This window comes from Athene noctua, chromosome 3, assembly GCF_965140245.1.
Source record: "Athene noctua chromosome 3, bAthNoc1.hap1.1, whole genome shotgun sequence".
In the NCBI taxonomy this organism is placed as follows: Eukaryota; Metazoa; Chordata; class Aves; order Strigiformes; family Strigidae; genus Athene; species Athene noctua.
Window position 1 is genome coordinate 52,079,677 of NC_134039.1, and position 20,713 is coordinate 52,100,389.

General features: G+C 36.1%; 1 protein-coding gene across 3 annotated transcripts in view; it reads right to left on the bottom strand.

Annotated features, from left to right (window-relative positions):
• Positions 1-20,713, bottom strand: part of SLC16A7 (solute carrier family 16 member 7) — an 86,587-nt gene that overhangs the window by 51,393 nt on the left and 14,481 nt on the right. The window contains exon 1 of one of the 3 annotated variants that reach the window (XM_074902984.1): positions 5,995-6,107. The exons of the other annotated variants lie outside the window; for them this stretch is intronic. The gene's annotated coding sequence lies outside the window, so the exon portion shown is untranslated. Of the gene's footprint in view, positions 1-5,994; positions 6,108-20,713 lie in introns of those variants that run through there. 3 annotated transcript variants of the gene reach the window in all.

Genomic DNA, 20,713 nt, shown 5'->3' on the forward strand with positions numbered 1-20,713 from the left:
TGCTCCAGTATAGCATACATACCTATGAAATAATGTAATATTACTCTACTGTTTGCTGCCAAGTAACTACAAAATCATTGTTAATTGCCAATAAAATACTTCAAATAAAGTACTTATTTAAGCAAAGAAAAGATGGCTCTAGGGCATATTTGCACCATGGGACTGACATAAAATGGCCACTATACAATCTGAGATGGAGTCTTTATCCTTATCAATTACAAAGAAAGATATTTTATCAACAAACCACTATCCAAAATAGTATTATTATGTTCATGCCAGGATATTGCACTTCACAGAAGATAAATTTAAAAATAATATCTACTTGTAGATTTTTCTTTCTTCTGAATATCAGTGCTGAGTAGCTGAATGTGCAAAATACACAGCCTTTCTGAAGTATGATGTTTATTTTACAAATAGGTTGACCTAGCCAGGACAGGAAGCATGAGGCAGAGAAATGTCTTTCAATATGTACGTTAGCTCTTTCACCCTGGACCATACTTTCACTCTAGTATGAGTTGATTTGATATGTCGTTGATTGATACATTTAATTCCTCCTTTTTTGCAATTTCTTGTTTTCAGCAGATGCCAGTGTATTTATTCTTTCATCTTAATGATTAATTCTTCATGATCTATAGTTACCATATGAGTGTACCAATAATGTTAAGTATATACCTGACTATTTTTAACTCTGCCTCACATGGAAGCATAGTCTTCCAGTCAAGGCAATGACCTAGGTTGCAGGTGACCTGGACCAGTCCTCTCATTCTGCATCTAACTTTTCTCATAATTTTAGGCAAGCTTTTCATGTCTCAGTTCAAGAAAGAGCTTAATAATACACATATATCCATTTTTATTTCAAACAAAACATTAAGGCTCGAGACCTTTGCAGGCTGGCTGCTGGTTCCAGGTGTCTAATATATCTGTCACAGAAAGATAGTCATTTCAAGAAAACCTAGTCAGCATATCTACCTCCAAAGTAGCAATTTCTCCTGCTCAGGATAAATTTTGTTACTACTTGCATTTTCAGCAGCCAAGGAATATGATATTATTGCCTAAAAAACTCTTTTATCAAGACGGACTGACAATGTCCTCCTGAATAGTCTCACAACAGAAGTACTCTCCTGAAATGGAAAATATGTTGGTTGGAATTTTCTTGGGTAGAAAACAAACTTGAACATTAGTTAATGTTCTGATCATTGAGCAAGTGCCTAAAAAAGGAAGTGCCAATGTCACCTAATACAACCGAGAGTGCAACACCCTATTGACAAGGTAACCTCTGCAAATGTAGAACAGTCCAGACCTATCAAATAATTTCAAGTTGTTTACTTAACAGATCCCAGTGGGGACAAGACATCCAGCACAATCAAGGCTGGGAAATTTCTCACCATGCTAAGAAACGGAACATTAGCACTCTGAATCAACTAGGAAAAGAAATTTAAGGGCTTTCACTATCATGCAGCAGCAGTCTGAGGTTTTGATTACTGAAGCTCATATATTAGCTTATATTTATTATCATGTATGTACAAAGCTTATTTATCAAGCTTACATATGAAGTTTATACCCCTTTCTGTATCAAACTTTATTGTACTGAATTGAGGGATGATGAGAACTAGCCAAATACACGTCTCCAATGCAAACAGTAATCAAGACCATTTTCTCCAGCCATTGAGCTCTCCATTTCAGTGCCTATATATGGTCAGGTTGGTTATCTTTATTTTGTCCATTAAGGGAATTGAGTGATGAGTGGACTGTTGTAGAATATATTGTCTATTGGCTGGTTCTTTCCTCTTTCAGTCTTCAGCATGAGAGAATATGTATGCCTCTCAATGGCAAGGTCTTTAACACTATTATTTTTGCCCTTTAAAATTGCCTTTAGCACAAGTCAGTGTCAAAACCTTTTAAACTTATCTGCATTTTTAAAGTGTTTATCACTGTAGCTCTGCCTGCAGAGTGGTATACAAAGATTAAAAAAACCAGGCAGGCTATCTGCAGGTAGGCAGTGGAATCTGTATGTTCTGAGTGCTGTGATAGATTGAACTTTCACTGGAACAATCAAGGGAGACAGAAAAACATTGGGGTCTGCAAAAAAATTTCCAAAAAGAGAGTGGTAGTGGGGAATACCAAATTTAGAGTAATTAAAAAAATATATTTATTTATTTATTTTCCCATATTGATGGAAAAGCACCAAAGGTCTATTTATGCAAATAACCTGAAATCCATGGGAAAAAGGTTATTTCAGAAACATTCTTTCTCACTCTCTCTTTCAAAAAGAAAAAAAGCCATAAAACCCCCAGATTTTTAAATGCAACTTTCTTGTTTGGTCTAGCACACTCATTCAAGATTTATAGATGCATCTGTTTTTCAGGGCGAACAATAACATGTCTTTTTTCAGCTGAAAAAGAGACAAAGAACATTAAAGTCAACATTTCAGATGAGGAAAATTTTTAGTGATATGAGAAACCATAAAACATTAAAGCCAATATTTCAGACTTTGCAAAAATATTCCCCTTTGTCTTCATTATAAACTTGGCAACTTCAATGTCAATCACATTTTTAATTGAGAATGAACAAAGCCTAGTAGCAGTGTTAAATTTGTTGATTATATGATAGCAACAGTCTCTCTACAGTTCATCACACATTATTTCTCTCTCCCAGTCAAAGAAATGTATCTTTTTGATTATTCTGAATTCAACAGATTCCATCTTCAGTGGGCCAAGTGGAAATCCAGCGTCTTCTACTAGAAAAATATATCTTGATTTTTAAAATTGGAAATCATGATGTAGCAATAACCTCTTCCCTTTACTTATTGCAAGTGAAAGAAGCAGTCCATAAGAGACCCAGTATTCATCCCAAAATGTAAGGATTTAGTGGAAAAATTAAAATCAGTGCTGGCTTTGGTGTTATACATCAGTTAGTTGAAATCATATATGAAAAGTCCACACATTCAGCACTAGCCAAGCTATTGTCTGTTTGTATTTTGCAGCATGAGCAACTGCTTGTTAAAAGACACAGAAAGAAGAGCAGATTAGCATATTTTCTGTGCCAGAGTAGAATTTACTCATAATATAGAAAAAGTTGCCACAAACAAAACAGGAAAGCATTCTGGGGGATTAGAATGGCATGCATAATATTGTTTGGAGCCTCAATTGTATTTGTCATCCATACTGCCTTCTGTATCATCACATTTCTCTTATTTAAACTGCTTTTTATTTCTCCAGTATTTTAATATCTGTGCTCACACTTAAGGATATTGCAGGAGGACTCAGCTGAGTTTTCAGATGAAATATTTGCATCACAGCAGAACAAGGTCACCTTTTAGCCTCATGACTAGAGGTTTTGGTTCACCCTCATTGACCCTGCCAGTACTATATTCTGAGTTAAGTCATGCAAGGAGGTGGGAAGGATTACACAAGAAAATGTGGGCAGGCTCAGTAACGTGTATAACCATATGCACCTCTTAGAAAAGAAGCACTCATCTCTCCCTTCTCACAGTAGGGTCTGTTTCTCTCTGTGGTCTTTCAGTTCTCTCTTCCTTTCTGTTCTTTTCTAGCCAAGCTAGAGAAACGTTCTGTGTTTTCTCACAAATAATTACAGTATCTTTCTTTTCTGCAGTATAGCACAGTCACAGGTATTTTAAAAAACTATTTGTGGCTTGCTGTCACCCTGCAGCACTTTTTCCAATAGCCGTTCTCGCCTCAGCTGACCAGCACAGAATGCCACATCATTTCTGGAGAACTGCCACACTAAACAGCTTTCAACTGTGAAATCATTCAACAGATTTAGGAAACAATGTAGATTTGGGACAAACTGCTGGGTTTTATTTGATAGAATTTATCAACACAGACTTTCATGAAAATTTAACAGTCTATCCCTTCTTCATCAAGCGGTCTGATTAAACACTAGTTTTAGGAGCAAATATAAAATAATTTCTATTCTCTGTAATAATTTCTTTACTCTTAAGCTTGTTGCCTGGCATCCAGCATACACCCAGTTGTTTCTTTGCAATGATCAGACTCATCATTTCCTGCAAGAAATACTAACACATGGGCTTGATCCCCTTTTCCAAAATAGTGCTGGCCAACAGAGTAGTGTGAGTACAGCAAAGATCAGCTATGATGAAGAAAACACAGCAGCAAAACTGCTTTTTATCTTAGAACAATCAGATATTGAATGAAATTAGAGAGTAACAAAAGAGGAATTTATAACTAGGCTCAGAAGACAGGAATATCTACCTTTTTTCTACCCTCAGTTTCAGGGGTCTTACACACATGGGGGAGGGGGAAAGAAAAGAGAAAAAATACCAACCAGTCTTTATTGTTGGAACAAAATTATGTAAAACTTGTCACGGATTCCTTTAATGGCCGTTTCCAACAATTAAATCTATATGAAACTGGGACTTGGGGTTTGTTTTCCCCCACCATGTCTCTGAGATAAAAGTCATATGAAATGTTGATTCTGATGCCAAAGTAGTTGGAAGAAGAAAGACATTGATTGAAATAGTTAAACAAACAAAATCAATATGATTCTAAAACACTAGGAATTAAATCTCTAGACTCATGCTCTATCTGAAGCATGTCTGTCTCACCTGGGCATGCAAATAAAACAAAGCTACTCTAGAAAAAATAATTGCTCTCAACAGTTAAGCTATAAATTAGGACTCAGAAAGGATGACTTTTAAAATTGACCAGTTATTTCATGAATCTCAGTTTCTGAGTAATGAAGTCATCATGACAAAAAAAAAAAAAAAAAAAAAACAACAACAAAACCAAAACCAAAAATACCTCATTCTCAGAAACTGTGCAAAGTAACACAGTACAGTTAGGGTGTAAGGCAATAGGAACCTGGTTCTGTGTATGCAAGACACTTGACCAAGTTTCTCATACAGAAACTAAAAAAATTCAATGTATTTTGAAAGCAAACACATCTGAATCTGTATAGCTCCCACCATCACCTGATCCCAGACATTACAGGAGTTTTTGGTTTAAAGAAGACTTACGGGTTGAATATCCAGATTTCAGATTAATGCTGCCTAGGCCTAGCATATTTCTGCCTGAGATTTTCTGGGCAGAAATATGAGCACCTGTTTTACATGACAAAGAAGCAGTGAGTCTTAGGTACTGAGCTGCAGGAGACCACTGTACATCCACAATAGACATATCTGAGATTTCTGGATAATTGCCAAAAGTCCTAAAATTCTGACTTGAAAAGATTTCCTGATGAGAAACAAGGATCTGCACATCAGGATACAAGTATCCTCTAAAGGTACCGAACTAAACTATAACCCAATTGCAATGAAATATATATTTGAACACTTCCTCTATCTATTTTAATAGTTTGGATAATATTTATATGTTTCTCATTATCATCTGTGTTTTCATTTGCTTTTGGATATCCCATTGCCCATCATTCATCCTTTCTTCATCACTCTGTCATACAAAAAACACCTGCATTTAGAAAGAATTACTTTTGCACTTATATCTGTTTAAATTCTTTATGGTTTCTTTTTATGAAGAGGCAAAATAATCTTATTTAGAAACTATATATCAATTCCGAATTCATCAAGCAGCAATGCTGTCCACTTCAGCTTCCAATTTCAAAACCAAAATTTTCTTTCGAAGGGAATATATGAAACTTCACCTTCATAATGCAAATGAAGAATAGGACAAGAGTATTTCACATCTAAGACATTGATTTATATGTAGTAAATCCAATTTAAGCACGTCACATATGATATGCAGCATTTTATGAAATGTGAGCAACAAAGCAACTAAAGCACAGTGACAAACATTGGAAGTTATATCAGAGGAATAAAAGCAAAGCAAACCAAAGCAAAACCAGCCTTATCTTAGTTTTATTCCACATACCACACCTCAGAAATAACCCTACATTTTACAAACTTGTTGCAGGACTTAAACTACAAAACCTTTTGCTACTACCTGACAGGGGTAATTAATGATCCATCAAAAATGACAAGGAAGTAAATTTTATACTTACAGAGTAACATGCTGAAACACCCTCAGCTGGCTGAATCCACATAAGTGAACCAAGTCATGCCATACTATGTCAAGGCCTAAGTACGATTTTCCTGCTTGCATGGTATGCCTGTGACAAATACAGCCTGAGGTTTCCAACAACAGACATGCTGTTATTATGGCAACCACAGAGACCAATGAAAGAAACCTTGTGAAAATCACACGTGACAAAAGTTGAAAGGAAAGTCATGGTAAATAATTGCTTCCCTGAAGTTGGGCTTACTGCTACTCTTTCAAGTATTTCCACTACCGTTTGTTAGTCTGTACATTACACTAATTCCACAATAAAGTAATTGTTATTAGTATTAGAGGTATGTACATGATATTAGATGCTGAAATGAGAATTCTGCAAAGCAGGCTTTAGGCTAGAAGAATATATTGATATTTTATTATTATGTCATCAATTCATTATCTTTAACAGACTTCATCCTCACTTATAGGGCATAGGAAAGAAATAAAGTTGGTTCTCTATTCATAAAGATGTTATGATGATCAAAATCAGGAAAATGCGGATGTGTGTTTGAGATTTCCATGAAATAAAATTGCATTTTATCCCAGCACCTTTTTAAAGGTAAGGCACTTCCGGTTATTAATATATAGGCATGTGAATTTGATGGAACAAGAAATCAAGGTGAAGGAAAAAAAAAAAAATAAAGCAGGAGTTTAAAAGATTAAATTCAGCATAAAAAATATACAGGAAAAATGCTAATATAACAACAGGTTACTTTGGGGAAATTAATTAAAGTAATGCAGAGTAATTTTTATAACTTAGAATGCTGTCATATTTTTTCCTGACATCTCCCAGAAAAATTGTCTATGAAGATATGAGGATCTTCTGGAAATCTAGCACTTCTAAAGTTGGATAAACCTTTTCAGTTCTGAGTAGGCAGAATCACGTTTGCACTGTTCATACTATGCAACAAAAGAAAAGATCAAGAAGTGGCTAAATGTCAGCTAGGCAGTTCTGACTCATGCTACAGGTTCAGAAAAATTCTCTTTTCAGTTCATTACAGAGTCAACATATTTCAGAAATTGTAGTGCTCACCATGAACAAATAAACAAGCAATGCTCTGAAAGCAAGTTCAGACACAGTCCTCATAAGAAATGAGGAAACAGTAGAAGTAAGCCTTTGTGTGAAAGCATGCCTCTCTCTTATTTGCCATTTTGAGATACCACATTGAGATACCTCAGAGGCCAAGATCTACCTCACCAGTTTAAAATTACCCCCAGACTCATCAGGAATACTTTTTTTTGTCTGATGCCCCATATATGTGGCCATCAGGATACAGACATCAGGATAGGCTGTACTTTATGTGGACATTTCATGTCTCATATAAAAAGACAATACATCCATCTCTTCATGACACTGGCTTCTATTACCACGTACGCACACACTGCGCTGTGTGGCATCTGGTAAAACAGGTTTAGTAGTATCTTGACTGGATGAAGACAACGTGAATGAGTGTAGATGAAGGAAGAGAAAAAAAGGGGAGAGACAAACAAAACATGCAGGAAAGCGAGGAGAAAAAGAAAAATTATACCTGAGAGAGAAGAAAATTAATTGTTCTTCATTGAGTATTCGCAGACAAGGAAAAACAGTTTCAGCTTCTTCACTGTTATGGTTAGCAGGGAAGGAGAGATGAGGAATTTATGTTTAGCTAAAGAACTGCATTTCCCTTGTGACATAAAGAAATTAATGCGTATCCACTTTTCTATTAACTTAAGGTTAAATTGACCTTCAGACATCTGCTAGAAATTAAATGCTGCTCAAGAATAGATATCAACTGTTACCCCAGTCTTTAGAAACAATTTGGTGACTCAGCTGATAGGACAGTTGCAATAACTAATGAAGCTGCATTTCTGTCATTGTGATATGTATAATACTTCTATTGGTGAAGGATTTGCTTCTGTAATTTGTCTTCAAATCTTCTATTTCAACTCTACAATACCCAGCAAATCATCACCCTTACAGTGTGATTTGATTACACACAGGGCTAGCACTATTTTCCTCAGTTTATATCTACTGCTTGAATTACAGTAACATTTATTTTGGAACTAATTACACTTTCTCATATTAACACATCTCAAACTGTGTCTACTTTGTCAGTCTGTTTAACCAGCATTGCACAAGAATACTGGGCCCTTGAGCCTAAAATTATGTGTATTTGCATGCCATTTTCTTCTCTTACTGTTATCACACAAGTAATTCAGCTGCACTATGCAGCCAGATGTTAGTACATATTGTTGATCCATAACATTCTTGCCAAGTCCAAAATTAATATCATGGGATCATTTTTAGCAAATAAAGTACTTACTAAGGGACAGAAAACAATGTGTCTTATATGAAGGATGCAATGCACCCCACAAGGCTTTTTTTATAGACTGTAATTAACTCTTTAATATTTTCATACATTATAGAAAGTCTTCCTCATAAGTCAGAGATGAATTACTAAGCAAAAATTATTAATATTTGTTCCAGTGGTGTATTTCATACTGATTGATACAAATTACTTTCCTAATGATATGTGAAGAGAGTTCATTAGTAAAGCAAAAATTCCTACTCTATGGAGTTACATTCCTGTTCACCTCTTTTCTTATTTCCAAGTTAAAAATGATGCAATTGGAATTTAAAACTGAGGACACATCAGTAATTTTATGTACCACTGTAATACTTAAACTCAATTCATACTCTCTGAAAAGTCTTACCAAAAAATAAAAAAGAAAGAATGAATTCAAGCCAATTAAGATACAGACACAGACACCCAAAAGCACATAAATGACTGTTTCGTTATACCAGTATTTTAGAACTGTGATGTTCTACTTAAGACTAGTGATTTAAAATATCTGTAAATGCCAAATTTAGTTAAAATACATTTTAAAGATTCCTGATTTGTCATTAGATGGGATTTCTTCTCCATTTTCCATTCTTCTGTATTTCAGTATTCAATATTTTTAAGTGCCTGTTTTGTGCGGATGAGGTGCATAAAATGAAAAACTGCTTTCTCCTCACACTACGCTTAGTCTTCTGATTTGCAGGTGTATTTTGTCCTCATTCAAACAGAGCTTTTCAAATGTCGACTGGTACTCTTAAGATGAGTGGTTGTGATAAAACTATCTGGGAGAAGGGAGATGGCTTTCCCTCTCACAGCTTAAAGATTTGTGCATTTGAGAAGCTAAACTCATATAACCATGCCCCAAAAGAGCTGATTCTCCTTCTTGTAGCCCCATCTCAAACATTCTAACCCAGAAAACAGCAAAAAGAAGGGTTCTTTGGCTGCCTCTCATGGAGCCTTCTTCATGTCATATGGTCATGTACACCATATTCTCTTCATCCCAGATATGTCCCCTCAGTCTTTTTGCCTTTCTGCTGCATGTTTCAAGGTTTAACCTCACTTCATGCCTGACATCATTCCCTTTGTGCAAAGGGACAAAATCTAAGGGGCTCAAAAAGACTTTCCCACAGATCAACTGTTCTAGTTTTACTTTTCTACCTCCTTCTCTCGACCTAGTGCACTACCACCACAGATTGCTTGAGTTGCACACCACCATCAGGCTCTCAGCTGAAGTTATAATGACCTCAGGCTGAAGTTTTATCAACCTGCCAGTTATAATGTAGATTAAGTTTTTCTTCTCCTGGCACCCTAATTCGGATGTCTTCTGGCAAGAGCTATCCAGAAGCATAGGCATGTGTTTGAGTTACCTCCTAACTTCTCCTGGGAGCACTGGCTGCTGTGTACAGCCTGCCAGGGGACTCCCTTCCACCAGCAACCTGGGTACCCAGGCTGCACCAGCATGTCTCCATGTCTGCATTCCCAGAGAAGTGCAGGCTGCAAAACAAACACAAAGACCAAGCCAAAAACTTTCACAGTATGTTATCTAATGAGTATCCCTTTTTTGCAATATTCTTTTCTATCATATTCTTCTTTCACAAATACCTGAGGTTTACTGTCAACCAGTGCTTCAGCTTAAATGAATCTGATAGCAATGAGGGAGAATGGAAAAATGAATTAACACTTCATACAGCTACCACAGATAGACACCCTCAATAAACTGGAATACATGAGAAGGCTCTACCTGGTCAATGTAAAGATGATGTAATTACATCAGTCACAGATTCTTCCTGCTCTGTCTGTGACACTGTAAAAACTCAAATGATGTAGAGAAGGATAGTAGGTAACAGCTATTTGCTATTTCTCACAATACAAGGATGAGGACCTACTCAAGGAAATGATCAGGTAGATAGATTATTTAATGATCCATGTTTTTAAGGCAAATCCACAGTGAGTGAATTGTATTCCATTCTACTTACCTATATAAACTAACGTTAAAAAGGTTTCTTATTATTTCATCCTTCTCCCACTGGTCTAGATTTCAGAAGACACTGTGTGGACTGTCACATTTTGCAGTCACTGTCAGAGTATTTCCTGAACATATTGCAAAATTAACCATTTTGAAAAAGGGAGAGTAATTATTATTCACAAATGCGGGAGTTAGTCCTTAGGGACAGTGATGAGAGCTCTCCTGACATCAGGCAATGGTTAATTTAATGAAATATAAAATAGTTTGTTAACTACTAAGCATTGTAAACCAGTAGTTATCAGGAAAGCACTCATTTGTTCCAACAATACTCCCTATAACAAATCTCAATAAACAATCTCATTATCTCTCCTAACAAGGACTATATGCTTCTCTCTAGGAAAAGAATCCTCAGCGATTCAGTGGCACAAACACATGCTAAGTATTTTTTCTGGATCGGAGCTAGAAAGCCCAAAACACCCAGAGACTGAATTCTAGACAGGCAAATGACCTCAGAGAAGTGCACCTTCCCTTTTTGATGCATGTATGCAGTTCAGCTGCATGATGGCTTGAGAGCGTAACTACTGCTGTCAGGCTGATCTCATGAAAAGGAGGGGGATGTACAGGACAGCTGGCCAGCAACAGATGGGGACATGCTGTTCCATCCCACAGGTTGGTAGAGCTCCTATTGCAGCACATGCTGTCCAGAAGGAATTCTAACTAATGCAGCACCAGTCTCCCAAAGGAGGCCTGGCTTTAAGCCACAGTCAAGTCCTAGAAATCAAACTTCTTAACTTGTCTATCCACTCCTTAAACAGTCCAGTCATTTATAGTTCAGATCAGGTGTTTATGCTGGACATTAATTAGTCAGTTCTTTAAATTCTTTTTTGTTTAAGATAAGGTGAAAGCATGCCGTAACCTTCTCTGATTTTGTGAACAGAACTTGATATACCTGCCAACAGCCTAAGATTTCTTGTCCTTGAAGGAGAAAATTCTTTGCTTTTCTAATCACATGATAAATGCAAAAAAGGTCATCATCCATCCCAGTCACTGCAAGGATGATTGCTCTTACTCATTCTGCTTTGCAGTAACATTGGCTTTGACCATCAATTGACTTCTAAAACAGCTAAACTGCATTAAAATTAGGCTGTTTTATTTGAAATTTACAATGAACTGAATTTATCTTTTATTCATTCTGTTAACTTTGTATAGACACCTAGAGTTTAATTTTGTTCTTTTGATATTTCAAATTAAATATTATTTGAAAACAAAAAAGAAAAACTCATTTGAAAACTTATAGAAACACAAATGAAGATACCAGTTCATTTTGACCTTCTGAGCAGAAAGAAATGAATAAATTAAACATTTATGCCATTTCTCATTATCAAGGTGACTGAATGCAACTGTAGGGACTTCATTCCACTATGCAAACTCACCCTGACCCAACTAGTCATTGTATGTCAATATAAAGAATTATCATATCGTCTTGCCTCCTTAACATAGAGATACTGTCTAATATAGATAAAGTTCTCTATACCATGTCATACACAGAATATCGGAGGACAGTATTCATTTGTAGTGCTAGATTCACACCAGGGTTTAAATTATATGACACTAATACAAAATAACAGAAAAGCTGAACAAACACCTGAATATACAAAATCCTACAAAACAGGATTTGGCTCAGAAATACTGCTTCTTTGCATTATCATCTCTGGCACTTTGTACAAAAAGTGTTATAACTTCCCAGGGTATGACAAGAGACCTTGAGCTCATTCTTGGTGGATTATGAGAAATTTTATGCAAAAGAAACCTGTACAATCCCACACAGAGCCGTCAGTGTTCAGTAGGACCTTCTTTTTTCTTTATGCCTTTTTTCTCTTTTAAAATGGCTTTCAAGTGAAAAAGATATATATCAACAGTGGTGTATAAACACATCTGTGTAGTAAATAATTTTTAAACACATAAATTATGAATTAGAAAAATGCATATGGTCTAATATTCATTAAACACTATTTTTATATTATGTATTTGCTTTTTTTTCTAAACTGAAGGATCAGTTTACAGAAATACATATGCACTCTAGCCCTTTTGAAATGCCTACTGACTTCAAAGGAAATCTAAGAACAAGAATGCGTGTTTTACAGCTTCTTCTTCCTTATCAACAAATATTTCAGTATTTGAACTAAAGGAGCAATTCTCGTGAATGCTTACACAGAATTTTAGTACTTGTGCATGTTCTTACTAGATGCTACAGCATTGTTTCACCCTGATGAGCCTCTTAAAGGGAGTCTTGATGAAAAAATCCCTACAACTGCATAACATGCTCTATAAAAAACAACAAGATATTCAGAGTACTCTGAATACTCAGACTAAATGTTTATAGATATGAGTCTTTAAACAAATGCAGTGAGCTAGAACTGAGTTTACCTTACTGTCTTAGCTACTAATTCATCCTCATCACAAACCAGAACATAAATCAGTTCTACCCAGAAAAAGGACCTGAACTTGCTGAATAAAATATTGCCATTTTTATGTCCTCTTTCTCTGTACATTCATAGCTTACCCTTTTCCTTTTTTGTGGTCTTTCTGTTCTTAAATTTGAGGCCTACACATAAAGGCACATCAGAAACTTATCAACTATAATTTTTTTAACTTATTAAAATACTTAGAATTAATATTCTAGCTTACTGTTGGTTCTCTAGTTTCTTCAGAGGTCAGACTTTATTGTTTTATGCATAACATGTGCTATATACTATCCATGTAAATCGCAATCCCTTTATCAGAGTTCAAAATCTAATGTAAAAGGACAAAGTATATGTTTATAATTTTCATAATTTATATAACTGGCATATATATGGTATATAACTTTTATATCAGCACACATCATATACACTGACATTTTTCTGCTTACAGAAATGCACAAATTATGATTTACTGCTGATAAACATACAATATTAATTTGCTGCCATATAATGAAAGAATATAATTTTATAAATGGAAACCTGATGATGGAGATAGTTGAGTGTTTTGTCAGTTTTCAGGATTTTCAGGACCAAACATCACAAATGGCAATTTTTTTTGAGATTGATGACCAGTTCCATTTGTCATCTACAAGAAGTTGATTCCATCAGTTTTGTATTGTTTTTAATCACCAGATGGCACTTTTCCCTGCTCTAAAGACTTACCATCTGAGCATGTAGGCGTTAGATCTGGGAGAAACTGCCAGCTGAACTGAGACGCTGTATGTTGATTGTTTTAACAGTAAAGAAGCACTTGTCTTGCTTCAATCTCTCTCTTTAGCTGAAATTATTCTTTCTCAAATTAGTTGTTGTAGACAAGCTATGTCTACAGAAGTGGAAAAAAAAAATTAATCCCCACACACTTTTGTCAACACATATGCACTGCCCAGGGACATTTTTTAAAGCCATTCTTTCACATTCCCTACAAGACTATATTTAAACCTGCACTTCTAACTTGAATAAAATAATATCAACAAAATGAAATAAAACTTTGCTGAAAAGTTTGTCCACTTCTAAGAACCATTATAATTTTGTTTCATCTATTCTGGTTATGTTCTTCAAGTAATTCCTCTCCCTTCTTTCCATGCGCAATCCACAGGAAGGAAAAAAAAAAAATCAGAAGAGTATGCAGTCGTGCCACGACATCTCAGTGAAGTACAATCATGATTCATTATCATCACATATTAATGGAACAGATCAGTGGAAACACCACAAAGCAATGTTTAAACATCATGCAGTGATTGTTTTACAATGCCTGTAACCACACTGCACACACATCTTTCACTTTCCTGCTTTCCTCTGTTATGTGGGCCAAGCACAACGTTTCCTTTCTCTGTGACTTTGGGGAGAAGAGACAGGCTGATTTTCTTCCCCTGAATTTCTTTCCACCTTCTAACTGTTTAAGGGGATAGAGAGTTGTACTGGTAAATCAATTTTGTATGACAATTGGAAAAAAAAGGTTTTTAAGAGGTAAGTTAAAGCAAAAGGAATTTTCCTCATATTCAAACTTCACTAAAGTTGCACGCTGCATCATGAATAATCACTTGTTCAAACATGATTCCTTTATGTAAAAATTTGGGGACCTCTCTATCTGTAGAAATACCTTTGTTACCTCCTTCAATTTTTACTAACAGACAAGTGACTATTTTTATTGTTGGAGAATTACAATACATTAGTTCTACATGAGGATGGGACTATGCAAACATATACACCAAGGTCGCGGACACTGGTGAAAAACAAAATATTACTTTTTTTTGATGTTCCGAATATGTTCCTTCTTCATAAATAATTCATGAATAAAATTTTATATAGTTTTATTGTGAATCATATAATGAGCAAATACAAATGAAAAAAATATAAAGGTATAAAAATACCCATCAGAAATAAGCATGAAAACTGTCACCATTGACCAGCTTTGTAATTTTTTGTTTTGCAGTATGACCAATTTAAGTCCATAGCCTTACTATGTGCTAAGCGCTTCCGACATCAGAAGAGCTGTGAAGATGACAGCCAAAATTTTGGCCTCCAAGCCTGCTCTGATGAAAACAAAGACAGCTTTGCACTCAGTTTTCAACTCAGTAAGCAAAGAATTAGACCTTGAAGCTTTAAACTTTGATAACAGGGATGACAAAACCAGCACCAAACAGCAGCAGGTTATCTCCATGAAATAAACTCAGTTAACTTTTCTCCAAAATTATGTATAATTGGCCATTGTAAAACTGCTAGTGCATTAACTATTGGCAAAACTGTTTAGGTTGCTTGCAGATTTTAGAGAGATTCTTATACATGAAAAACAGAATTGAAAATTAGTTTTGCACTTGCTTCAGTCAAAGGAATCTCATAATTTTTAAGTGCCTAAAGCTAAACCTAGACATAGAACACCAAGTTCTGAGGTTGCAAAAGACTGAGAGTTACTTGTGTCAGTGAAATACACACCCACCTTTCTCACATTAAAGCAACCCCTCATTCTTTATTATAAAAGTCTCTGGCACTGCAGAAGAACCAACTCTGTAAATACTCAGCAAGGCTGAATATCACGCAGCGGCATTATGTTATTGCTGCCCTCCCAAATCCTTATGAAAAGAAGATGTTTATCATGAAGACTTGTCTTGTAAGTAAAATTGATATTGCATTTATAATTACACGTTACTTCAGAACACATGGGATTAATTCTCCCTGTCAGCTCCAGGCTCTAGTCTTCATTCCCACACATGCTGCCACAGCAATCATGTACCTTGCCTGTTGCCTCAGCTATGTCCAACTTTTCTACAAATCTCCTGTCTCATTCATCTTTTTCCATATTAGCTGAGAGCTTCTTGAGCTTCTTCAGAGCTGTGTTTCTGCCACTTTGCTTGCACTCTTTATCACTATCCTATCATTCCTCTAATTCAATCCAAGTCACATAGCCACACAACCACTTCCAGCACATCCTTCACTCTAACTCTGGTTTATGTTTCACATCCATCAGTCCTGATATCTGACCTGAGCAAGACTGTTTCCCTTTCTTTAAAGTTTCTCCTTAGCAGACTAATCTTCGAACTCTTTATTTTTTTAAGAAATGTTGGCAAAATATATGAAGAAAAAATATCAATCAAATCTGTAAAGCCTGACAAGACTGGGGAGTGTCACCATTCAGTCATTAATCCTTGTTACAGCTTTTTAGGAGTAGACAGAGTGTAAAAATATTTCTTCTTTAAAGTGCTTCACACTCTTTCGTCAATCTATGCTAGATAATAATTAAACAGCCAATAGTGAATACTGTGCAACGTGCACCGGCGCATTGGTTTGTCTTGCATTTAATTAGTCAATTAGTTTAGCATGGATTACCACAGGAATCTGAAACTACCTATTGCTACTAAGTAAAGCTAAAAGGAAATAGAAAAACAGCACATTACCTGGCAGAGAGCTGCTGTCCAAGACAATAATCTGAACTTGATAGATACAGAGCCTTTGTTCAGTTTGAACATTTAAAGACTCTTTGGAGACCTGATTGGCTGATTATCACACATGATGTCTGGATGGTTTGTTTTGTGTGACCAATTGCCAAACCAACAAGCATCTCAAATTACTGAGGTGCAGGAGGTTAAGGAGAAACTCAACATTCAGAATACAATCCCACAGACGGGCACCCTTGATTTATGAACATTGTCTGTTTAGGGTTTCTTCCACAGCTTCTTTGTCTGATATGCAGGATTTTTCCTTATCATCCTCTGTGCACATTCAAAAGTTTATTTAGATGCTATAGCCTTTAAAATAGGTGATAATATCTGGGGACACCTGAACATAGTTTGTGCCTAATGCTACAGGAGTTCAGCAAGTACTGAGATGCTGGGTGTGAACCTGCTTTTTAAAACATATTGTGAGCTAAGATCAGCATTAACATGATTTTATTCAGCAAAGTAAAAATGTAATAAAAATTCTATAAAGATCATCAGCAGAAGCTTAAAAGCAAAACTGGAGGCACTCAATGCAGATACTGTGTTGCAAAAGTCTATTTTTTTTTCTCATTTGAACAAAATTGTCCAGCAATTAACAGTAAATATGCAATTAACTTAGATATTTTTAGACTGCTTCATTAACAGGCATAGTAAAATACCACATTAGGCTTTATGGAGTAATTAGAATTTTCTTTGTATTAATAAGTAATGCTAGACACTACATTATTTAAAAAGCTGTATTTTGCTGGAGATAATGCAGAATTTGCTTCAAAGTTCAAAAAAATATTTTCCATTACTTCTTAAATTTAAAAAAAACCTCACCATTTTTTAATAGGAAAAAAATTGAATTATCTGCAATACCAATGATAAAGTAACTGCATATCTAAAAGGCAAGTTAAGATAGACCAGATCATAACTTCACTCAGGAATTCTGAGAAAAATGTTTTTACAAGTTTGCATCAAAACCCTTTATATTTTAATTGCAAAAATGACCTTAACTATTCTGTTGAAGAAGCAAATAAAAAGGTGTATGTGTTCTTACAATTGTTATTTTTCATCAGTCTCACACACCATACTTGCCTTGACCTAATAAATGCTGGAAGGAACGAAACTGCATAGCCAAATAAAACAGAAAAAACATTCTGACCCAAGTGAAAAAAAAAAGGAAATCTTTTCTTGTTCTATATATTCACTGTGCAACTGATATTAAAGCCTCAAAGCTCTTAGAAGTGCTTTGTTTGGGAATTTCAGGCAGTCTACGGGATAGATTTTATGAGCAAACTGCTGTTACTTTCACTGCCCACCACTTTGAATATTCACAGGGAAAGAAGAAATTCTCTGAATGAATTTCTTAATTTATCTGAAAGGAATGATACTAATGATGATCTGTATTTCTAAGACCTGTGGAAATCTCCCATGAAAAGTGAGATGAGTTCTAGAACTGCTGGAAGCACACCCAATGTGACAATTGCTTAAAGGAAAAGACCAGCCTAATCATGAGAAAATATTATCATTTAATTGATCTCTGTACTGTCTAAAACTTTAATTTGACTCTGAAATGGTTCCTTTAGGAAGGATGAAATATACTGAAGATAATATGTGGCAGTGATAGGTAAGCCTCTAATGCCTAACTGTGGGGAGGACTATTTGTAAGGGGCATTTGCCTCAGCACTGAAGACAACGGCAGGAAGGGAGCATGTTTGCTGACACAAGTACATAAGAAGAAGATAAAAAAGGAAGTAAACATGGGTTGCTGAACTCTGACGGAGACTCTGCAGTGACAACAATACCGCGTTTCCTATTATTGGAGAGAAATAGGAAGCAAGGTATTGTTCATGCTGGACACCCTCTGTTAGATTTTGACAACTTGTGTTTAGTCCCAGGTACAGCTTCTCACTTGTGTCAGCAAAGCTGCTCCCCCCTGCCGTGCCCTTCGGTTGCAGGCCCTTCCTTCCACAGGATCCCCATCCCGCCTCGGGCAGGGGAAGAGAAAATCACCTCTGGCCTCAAGATTTCTGCATCCACCAAAAGCAGCCACAGAAAGAGGGATTAACAGCAAGTACCACTGCAATGTCCCTAGAAGGTGAGACCACAGCTGTCCTCTAGGGACGCTGACTGCATGGTCAACAGGAGCGAACACGGCACAGCACCAGCTGAGCATCACAGTGGCGGACCATAGTTGCCTTTTGTCCATCCACTTCAGAGACCAAACAGAAGGGTTTAAATCTGTGCCTACGCCAAGACTGATCGTCTAAATTCAGGGAATTGAGCATGAGGTAGGTCAGAGCTAATGCTAAAGTGCGCTTGTGAGTGACAGAGCTAATTGGCACACCAGTGGCAGGCAGTTGGCCTGCAGTTCACTGTCAGCTTGAACTTAACAAAAATAAAAGCTAATGCTGTCTTGGACCGTTGTCTATAAAAATGTATAGATACCAAGAGGGCTATTACTCAATTCACCATATGAGACTAACCTGGCAGTGTGTTTTGTAAATAATAATGGCAGTGTTTTTTTAAAATATAATACTGGAGAGCTCCCCTGAGATAGGTGCCTAGATGTAGTTGCTTTACTGCACCTTGGTGCCCACGCACATGTAGGCACATGCTTACTAAATTTAACCATTCCTTCCTGGAAAAGAGCCAGACACCAGAAAGAGGACGAGGTTTTCTTTCAGGATCATGAGCTTAGACCGCTAAAATTGAAGCTCACCATAACCATTTAGCGTGGATGCTGATCTGAACTTCACCTCAGGTTTGCTGTTCACTAACATCTGTTTCAGTACAACATCTGTTTATTAATAGACACTTAAAAAAAAAAATCTCTTTCATACAGAGCCAAGTGAGATTGTTAATTCTACCTTCAGTCACAATCCAAGGGTGTTGGTTTTCTTGAAAGAATGCTTTATGTTAGCAGTGACATTAGTACTTAAAGCCATATAGCAGATTGTTCTAACAATGGAGGTTTGATCACTGTTTTCTGTTGGTGTGAATTTTTTCTTTTTTGGTCTAATCCCCTGTAAAACCTCAGATACTGTGTGACAATCTCCACTGCTCCTGTTTCTCCTATTAGTATATACTTTCAGCTTTCCACATTTTAGGGAAGATTTAAGTTGTAATAAAGCTCTGCAAGATATTCTTTGGCCTACACACAATTTGTAACCTTTTCTGATTTAAGGGAGGGATTCATCACAACCATGTTTAGACATCAACAGTGCTGACACCTGCATGTGCCCTGGATATCTAGATTCCACTTAGAGTCAATGGGCAGAAATGAACTTCTGGGACATCTCTCACTGACCTGTTTTAGACATCTAAGCTATGATGAAATGATATGTGGCCTGCAAGTGCTTATATCTCTCCATTATATAAAGTGAATCTAGATAAGTTGCTCACTTATAGATATGTATGCTACTGAACTCTGCATTTGGATGAACCCAGCACTATATGTTCATAATACAGTTTCTTGTATTGCAGGGAACACAGTTCCTTCTTCCAGTCCAATGTTTTTAAATCTTAAGTATTTTGGAGTAGGTAGGAGGAGGGTTTTCCTCTTTGTTTATTTAACTCTTACCAACTAAGAAAGTGAAAAATATGTGTTCTAGATTCTAAAAATGTTGCTTCCATCTTCTTTGAAATAGATCCACAGCTTAACAGTATAGTGTTGAAATCTGAGATTTTGCAATCTTTTCTGTGTTGCTGAGAAAAATACGTTGTTTGGCTGAGTAATGAGTCTCTGAAAAGCGTGTGCTGCAATGCCCAAATTTTGTTGCTGTGTTTGTAAAATGTGCAACTTGGGAATGTTGCATTAAGAACACTTTTGTGGCTATTGTGGACGCATAGAAGAAAATTTATGGAAGGTGCAGATAAACTATCTCATGCTTTATGTATATACCACAGACAACGAGTACAATCCTTTTTGAAAGTAAATCTTCAAGCCAAGTCTTACATAGCAAATCTCTGTCTTCTGAGACAAAAATAAGTGATTAATTTCATACATGCAATTTTAATTCACAATTTATTCAACTAAGTCATTGCATAAACAATCCAATTAAAACTTGAAACTGTTCAGCGTCTTGCAAAACAACAGGGAGGACAGCTTTCCTTATGTAAAGACTGGACAGTTGCCCAGAGCTGCAGAATTGGAGAGGCAGCGTTTTTAGAGCAAATTTGTGACTGCACTGATTAAATTGCTAATAAGACATTAATTTTTAGAATGCTAAAATACTTTGTCTCATATTTTTCTGAAATTGTGTGACAGTGTATTTCATAATAGCCGAATATGTGGCATTCTAAAATTCTATAAAAACGCATGGTATTAAATACTATTTCTTGCAAATGCTGGAGTAGAGGCAGTAGGATATATTTTACTCAAGGCAACAAAATAGCTAGGGCTGTCTCTGACGATGCATATACAGAATATTCATCGGGC